The 8,564-nt window shown below is 43.1% G+C and overlaps 1 protein-coding gene across 5 annotated transcripts in view; it reads left to right on the top strand.

Annotated features, from left to right (window-relative positions):
* Positions 1-581: 581 nt before the first annotated feature.
* LOC130368665 (golgin subfamily A member 6-like protein 26) overlaps positions 582-8,564 on the top strand; it is a 111,989-nt gene continuing 104,006 nt past the window's right edge. For 4 of the 5 annotated variants that reach the window (XM_056572666.1, XM_056572664.1, XM_056572667.1 and 1 more), the window contains exon 1: positions 582-766. The gene's annotated coding sequence lies outside the window, so the exon portion shown is untranslated. The remainder of the gene's footprint in view (positions 767-8,564) is intronic. The other variant, XM_056572665.1, reaches the window with a different exon arrangement.

Raw genomic sequence — 8,564 nt, 5'->3', positions numbered from 1 at the left:
CGGTAGTGCCTAAAAGCCTTGCGCCGTTTTATCGGGGAGTTAAAACCGTGTACATTATGGGATAGTACCTTGCAGAGAGCGGAGCCAGAATTAGCGACTACCTGAGACGCCATGAGGACCAGCAGGTGGGCGCCAGTGTATCAGCATGAAGACTTGTAACGGGTGGAACTAGGGTAAAAAATAACCAATTAGTTATGATGCATAAGAAAAGAGCCAGAGAGGAAGTAGGAAAGAGAAGAGGAAGGACCATAGACAAAAGGAGACACAAGAGGGAAGGGGCACACAGACATGAGAGGCACTTCTTATCTTATCATAGGATCAGTTTCGAATGATTGTCCACAGCATTGCTGACACTCTAACTTCATTTTTCATGCTGCCTTAATATAATTAATCTCATTTTTAATGTTATCTATAATTATATTTAACCTACAATAACATCAGATAACCATAAGAATATTCTTTCTTTAAAAAATAAAAAGAAAGAGGAACCCTCAGAGTGGAGAGGGGAGTCCATGCAGTGTCCTGCTCAGTGCACACCTCTAGTGAACAGGAGCAGAGGGTGGGGGAGTTGTGTCCACAGCCAGTAGTGACAGTTGCCTGGTTTCACAATCTGAACTGGTTAATCAAAAAAAGGGAGCAGCTCTAGACTTGTTGCTTTCTGTAACCATAGAAGCAAGCCCAAGCTTTCTCTTCTTTTCAGTGTTTTTTAGCTCTATGTGGGCTGACAGAAGTGCAAGAATAATGTCCTGTGATACATGCACTGTAGGTAAGTCTATGTAATGATATAATTAAAGTAATATGCTCATGGGGTTTATCTTTATATCACATTGTCTGTGTTCTGAGTGTCAGTTAGTTTCTCATATTATTGTAAGTTAGAAACTTGCTAGTTTATCAAATTAGGAGACCAAAGGTAATAATGAAATTAGCTTTTAAGTCAATTGGCAACATACACAAGCTTCTTTTTTATGCTTAATTTGTAATACTGTCACAACTTGCACTTCATAATTGCAAATGATGTAGCATTTTACACTGAGGAATATAAGGAATCCCTATACAGAGCTACATATTGCTCCATAGTCTGTGACCTGCAGTGGGCACAAACAGATACAATGCTTCTTCCAGTAGTTGTGCCCCTGCCTTGCTTCTGCTTATCCAGGTTAACAGGCTAACAAGTCCCTCTGCTGCAGGATCCATGTACAGGCACACCATAAAGTATGGACCCTAAGCACTGATTTTGTTAGGCTGGAAATCCACTTTTTTTTTTTTTTTCACTGAAAAAAACACCAGTGCAATTTCCTGCATCTGACGTTTTTTTTCTGGCGTTTTTGCATTTGAGTTGAAATTGCATTTTTGGGCCCTTTGGCGTTTTTTCTAAATGTGTTGGGTACCCCCCCCCAAAAAAAAAAAAAAAGGATGCAATAGGGATGGTAAAAACATTTTTTTATGAAATGTTTATTTTTTTATAATTAACTTTTAATTCATTTTTAATAACGTGTGTATGTGTGCTTCACTTTTCCCCCTCAATTTTTTAAATACATTTTTAGGTAGTACTACTACTCCCAGCATGGAACAGACTGTTCCATGATGGGAGTAGTAGTACCTGTACTAATAAACATATCGCCCCGGGTGTCACTCCTGACACCCGATGCGATCGTCCATAATATAGCAGAGATGCGGAGCGGCACTATATAGCGCTCGCATCTCTGCTCTGTACTTCGGCCAGTGGTGTGAATAGAACATCGCTGATTCATATTTCCCACCCAGAGTGGGGATTGGCAGGATGGTTGCAGCCAATCACAGCTCTCAGCGGGAAATATGAATGAGTGATGTTCTATTCACATCACTGGCCGGAGTATAGTGCTGAGATGCGGAGTGCAGGAGAAAGCGGCTCCACATCTCTGCAATAGATAGGACGATTACAGTGGATGTCAGGAATGATACCCGCTGGGATCTGTCCTTAACTGCAGGTACTACTACTCCCATCATGGAGCACGCTCTGCTCCATGTTGGGAGCTGTAGTACCTGCATTAATAGACAGATCGCAACAAGTGTAACTTCTGACACCTGTTGCGATCTGACTATTAATGCAAGCACTACAGCTCCTAGCATTGAGCAGAGTGTGCTCCATGTTGGGAGTAGTAGTACCTGCAGTTAAGGAAAGATCACAGTGATTGTCACTCCTGACACCCGCTGTGATCTTCCTGTATAATGTAGAGATGCAGCCGGCCAAACTGAAAAACGCCAAGTGGAAAAATAATTTTGCCATTTCTCATTGATTTACAGCAAACATCTGGCTGCAGCATTTTTTGGGCGAAAAAACCCATGCAGCAGAACTGGCGTTTTTCTTGGCGTTTCCCCCCCCAAAAAACAAGTGAAATTCCAGCCTTAATGAAATGTCTTCCTTTTTTCAATGAACATACATCAATCACCCTTTTGCTGCAATTTCTGTAAAAAAAAAAAAAAGGTTAATCTGTGTTATTTGTGCAGTGACTGATATCTAACTATATAAATATCTTAATGTTCTATTTGGAAAAGTAATTTGTTTTTCATATTATTGTAGTTTAGAAACTTGCTACACAGTCTCCAGAAATCAGACATTTTTAATAAATGTTTTACTGTCATTTAGGTCAATATTAGACCAGGGTTATGCGATTGCATCAAGTCCCAGACAAGTCACATGACCAAACTTTTCATGCAATTTTTCTGTTACATGACTATGTTGGAATCTTGACATTTATTCCCGCAGCATATGCAAAAATAGCAACCCATAGGACAATTGTCAGTCTCTGTCAAGCCTAGGGACATTTGATCAGTAAGGGTCTGGGTATTGAGATCCCCACTGATAGTTAGATTAGTCCAGGAGAAGAGCACATTCAATCCCTGCTCTGACCACTCAACACGAGATGGGCTTCTATAGAAAGTTATGGTCAGAATCAGGGCTCGGCAGCACATTCTCCCAGCCTGTTCTAACATTTTGTGGGGGTTTGAACACTCAGGCACCAACAAATCAACATTTTTTAAATGTCCCTAAGAAACGTAAACAGACATTGACTATTGGCTTAGAAAGTATAATTTGTGATTGAATTAAAAACTGGCTGAAGGATGCTATCCAGTGAGGTTTGGTCAGTTATAAGTGGTGTAATGGAAGGTATAACTCTAGGTCTGCTATTTTTCTTACTTATTTATATCTGATATTAAAGATAATATTAAAAGCTCTTTTTGTAGTTGTGCAGATGACGCCATGCTATAAGGTATAGTGCAATTTATGGAAGGTTTTGACACTTCATACATGTATACAGGTGGAATAAAAAGTAAGTGAGCCCTGTGAAATTAGGGCTGGTTCACATCACGTTGTAGGGTTGATCCCTCAACCCTACAAATAAGTTAATCAATATTTATCAATGTGTATCAGTATTTAGAGGGGTATTTCAGGATTTTTTTATTTGACTATGCTACAGGGGCTGTAAAGTTAGTGTAGTTCATAATATAGTGTCTGTACCTGTGTGGTGGTTTTCTCACAATTCTTCTGTGATTTTCACCCCACTATTTATTTTTACCAGCATACAAAATGACTGTTGTCTCTGATTTTTCCCAGCTTGCAATGCGGCCGAGACCTGACTCACTAGTCAGCTGATGACAGGGAGCCTGTCTGCTTCAATGGGTGGAGGGATCGCTTGGTGGGAGAGAGATCAATCTGCAACTAATGCAACAGCAGTAGGCACCATGATTGAAAACCACAAGTCTTTTGTTTCAATGGGTGGGGTGGCTGATGTGTGGGAAGGAGGAAAATGGAATTCTGGGATTTGTAGTCAAAAAAAGAAAAGTCAAACAGGAAATACAAGTTCACAAACAGCTAGCCACAAAGTTATGGTAATCTCACAACATAGCCATTTAGCCCCAAGACAAGCGCAGATCCTTCCTAAGCATGTCCATTACTGTCTGCCAGGTACGTACTAAAATCCCCTTATGGTTGATAACCCCTTTAAGGTTATCAATATTTCTGGGGTGCCTTCTGTGCACAGACCTCTTTGGGTCATGCCACAGCATCTCAATAAAGTTAAGGTCAGTACTCTTATTTGGCCATTCAAAACACATTCCAAAAAGCAGCTAAAGCCATGATGCTTCCTTTACCATGCTTTACAGTTGAGATTAGGTGTTGGCATGCGGTGTTATTTTCCCACTAAACATAGTGTTGAACATTTGTGCACCGTGATCTCTGCAGTGGATCTCCAGAGTGGAATTTCACTTGGACAATACTTAGTGGGAATGGGCCCTTAGACTGTGTCTGTCCATAATTGTGACTTACATACACATCTGACCACATTATATTAGTAACTAGCTAGTACCTGGCGTGGCCTGTTTTTTTCCTACCTAATAGTTGTTGGGGAGGAAAAGCAACATAGGAGAAAGTACTTGTCCCCATATCCCATCCTCATAACTCGTCCTCATAACCCGTCCTCATATCCCGACCTCATATCCTGTCCTTATATCCCGTCCCCATACTCCATCCCCATATCCCATCCTCATATCCCGTCCCTGTATCCCGTCCCCTTATTCCATCCCCGTATACCGTCCTCATATCCTGTCCCCATATCCTGTTCCCATATCCAAACCTCATATCACATCCTCATATCCCATTCCCATAACCGACCTTATATCCAGACATCATCTTCCTTCCCCATATCCAATCCCCATATCCCATGCCCATATCCCGTAACCATATCCCGTCCCCATATCCCGACCTCATATTTTGTCCCTATATCCTGTCCCCATATGCCATCCTCATATCCTGTTCCCTTATCCCGACCTCATATCACGTCCTCATATCCCATCCCTATATCCAACCTCATATCCAGACCTCATATGCCTTTCCCATAACCCGTCCTCATATCCCGACCTCATTTCTAATCCTCATATCCCGATCTCAGGTGGGGCTGAGTTGTAATGAGAATATTGTAAGATGAAAATAAAAGGGGTGTGGCTTAAAGGGTGGGTGTGTATTTGCAAGATGGGGCATGGAATGCGGGGAGGGTGTTGCTTGCCAGCCAGACTGACGCATTCACAAGGAGATGCAGAGCTTGTGGAGTAAGGTACCAGAAGTTCCATACATTTGTATGGAATTTGAAACAAAAACCCCATCCTTCACATATGGAGGTAGGTAAGGGGTTAATTCAACTATTATATCGTTTTATTTGACAAATAAGTAACATTTGACCAAGTATTATCGAAATACACTGCTCAAAAAAACAAAGGGAACACTTAAACAACACAATGTAACTCCCAAATCAATCACACTTCTGTGAAATTACGCTGTCCACTCAGGAAGCAACACTTATTGACAATCAATTTCACATGCTGTTGTGCAAATGGAACAGACAACAGGTAGAAATTATAGGCAATTAGCAAGACACCCCCAATAAAGGAGTGGTTCTGCAGGTGGTGACCACAGACCACTTTTCAGTTCCTATACTACCTGACTGATGTTTTGGTCACTTTTGAATGCTGGCGGTGCTTTCACTCTAGTGATAGCATGAGACAGAGTCTAAAACCCACACAAGTGGCTCAGGTAGTACAGCTCATCCAGGATGGCATACCAATGCAAGCTGTGGCAAGAAGGTTTGCTGTGTCTGTCAGCATAGTGTCCAGAGCATGGAGATGCTATCAGGAGACAGGCCAGTACATCAAGAGATGTGGAGGGGGCCGTAGGAGGGCAACAACCAAGCAGCAGGACTGCTACCTCCACCTTTGTGCAAGGTGGAGTACTGCCAGAGCCCTGCAAAATGACCTCCAGCAGGCCACAAATGTTCATGTGTCCACTCAAACGGTCAGAAACAGACTCCATGAGGGTGGTATGAGGGCCTGAAGTCCACAGGCGGGGTTCTGCTTACAGCTCAACACCGTGCAGGATGTTTGGCATTTGCCAGAAAACACCAAGATTGGCAAATTTGCCACTGGCGCCCTGTGCTCTTCACAGATGAAAGCAGGTTTACACTTAGTACATGTGATAGACGTGACAGAGTCTGGAGATGCCGTGGAGAACGTTCTGCTGCCTGCAACATCCTCCAGCATGACCGGTTTGGCGGTGAGTCAGTAATGGTGTGGGGTGGCATTTCTTTGGGGGGCCGCACAGCCCTCCATGTGCTTGCCAGAGGTAGCCTGACTGCCATTAGGTACCGAGAGGAGATCCTCAGACCCCTTGTGAGACCATATGCTGGTGCGGTTGGCCCTGGGTTCCTCCTAATGCAAGACAATGCTAGATCTCATGTGGCTGGAGTGTGTCAGCAGTTCCTGCAAGAGGAATGTATTGATGCTATGGACTGGCCCACCCGTTCCCCAGACCTGAATCTGATTGAGCACATCTGGGACATCATGTCTCGCTCCATCCACCAACGTCAAGGTGTTGGCGGATGCTTTAGTCTAGGTCTGGGAGGACATTCCTCAGGAGCATGCCCTGGCATTGTAGGGAGGTCATATGGGCACGTGGAGGCCACACACACTACTGGGCCTCATTTTTACTTTTTGTAAGGACATTACATCAAAATTGGATCACCCTGTAGTATGGTTTTCCACTTTGATTTTGAGTGTGACTCCATATCCAGACCTCCATGGGTTGATAAATTTGATTTCCATTGATATTTTTTGTGTGATTTTGTTGTCCGCACATTCAACTATGTAAAGACGAAAGTACAGTGATCCCTTAACATATGATGGTAATTAGTTCCAAATGAACCATCCTTACTTGAATCCATCGTATGTTGAGGGATCCGTGCAATAGTAATATAGAATGTTGTACTCACGTGTCCCCGCTGCTCCGGACCGTCACCGTTGCCCCGGATCGTTGCTCTCCGTTGACATAATCACGTCACTGCGCACGCTGCTCCTATTGGATGACGGGACGGCGTGCGTGGCGACGTGATGACGATGAAGGAGAGCGACGGCTTTGCAGCGGAGCCTGAAGATGACAGTCCGGAGCTGTGGGGACAGGTGAGGGACACTCACCAGAGCACACGGGGCACATTAAACGGCTATCCGGCAGCAGCTGAAGCAGTCTGTGCTGCCAGATAGCCGTTTATGCGATGGACCCAACATACAAAAGCATCGTATGTTGATGCTGCCTTCAACATGCGATGGCCTCTATGACGAAACGGGAAAAAAATCACTGTGCGACAAAATGAAAGAAAAAAAAGCCATTTTGTAATTTTTGGGGGCTTCCATTTCTATGCAGTACATTTTTCGGTAAAAATGACACATTGGGCCTCATTTACTAAGCTGAAATGACCAGTTTTTGTCTGGTTATTATGTCTGAGACATGTCTGCGCCAGTGTGCGACAGTGTACGCCTGGAAAATCCAAGAAACCCGACATTGCACTGTGAAAAGCCTAAAACAGGGCGTGGTCTGTTGCAAAGGGGGCGTGACCGGCCCGAAAAGGGGCGTGGTTTCACAACCCGACTGATTTACTATTGAATTCACAGAAAATCCTGTGGGTAAATGGCTGGAAATATCGACCTAGAAAAAGCTGGTCAGAAAATGTTCCCGACTTTTCCCAGTAGTATATAGAGAGGATCCTGCAAGTCTGAAACAATTTTTCCCACTAGTAAAAACCCGAAACTCTTAGTAAATGAGGCCCATTATCTTTATTCTGTAGGTCCATTGGGTTAAAATGATACCCTACTTATATAGCTTTGATTTTGTATAACTTCTGAAAAAAATCATAACATTTAAAATTGTCCTATTCTGACCCCTATAACTTTTTTATTTTTCCATGTATGGGGCGATATGAGGGCTCATTTTGCAGTTTTTATCAGTACCATTTTTGTTTTGATCGCTTTTTATTCATTTTGTTATCGTATAAAAAGTGACTAAAAATACGCTATTTTGGACTTTGGAATTTTTTTTACGCATACGCCATTGACCATGCGGTTTAATTAACAATATATTTTTATAGTTCAGACATTTACGCACACGGCAATACCACATATGTTTATTTTTACTTACACCGGGTTTTTTTTTTTATTGGGAAAAGGGGGTGATTCAAACTTTTATTAAGGAAGGAGTTAAATTATCTTTATTAACTTTTTTTTCTTTCACTTTTTTTTAAAAATGTTATAGCCCCCATAGGGGACTATAACATGCAGTACATTGATTCAATACACTGATCTCTGCCATTGCATTGCAATGGCAGTGATCAGTGTTATCATCGGTTGATTGCTCAAGCCTGGATTTAAGGCTTGGAGCAATCAATCGACGATCGGACGCGCAGGAGGCAGGTAAGGCACCCTCTTGTTGCGTTCTAGCTGATTGAGACATCGGGATTTTACCGCGATGGTCCCGATCAGCCCCACTGAGCTGCCGGGAAGCTTTTACTTTCACTTTAGACACGGCGATCAACTTTGATCTCCGCATCGAAAGAGTTAATGCCGGACATCAGCCCGATCGGCGATGTCCAGCATTAGCCACGGGTCCTGGTTGCTTATAGCAACCGGGACCCACCGTGTATGATGCGCGCTCACCTGCTGTCATACCTTGGGAGACGCTTATGGACGTTTATAAACGTCCATATGCA

Source organism: Hyla sarda, chromosome 4 (assembly GCF_029499605.1).
Source record: "Hyla sarda isolate aHylSar1 chromosome 4, aHylSar1.hap1, whole genome shotgun sequence".
Taxonomy (NCBI): domain Eukaryota; kingdom Metazoa; phylum Chordata; class Amphibia; order Anura; family Hylidae; genus Hyla; species Hyla sarda.
Note: the sequence above shows the minus strand (reverse complement) of the source record. Positions and strands in the feature narration are given on the sequence as shown.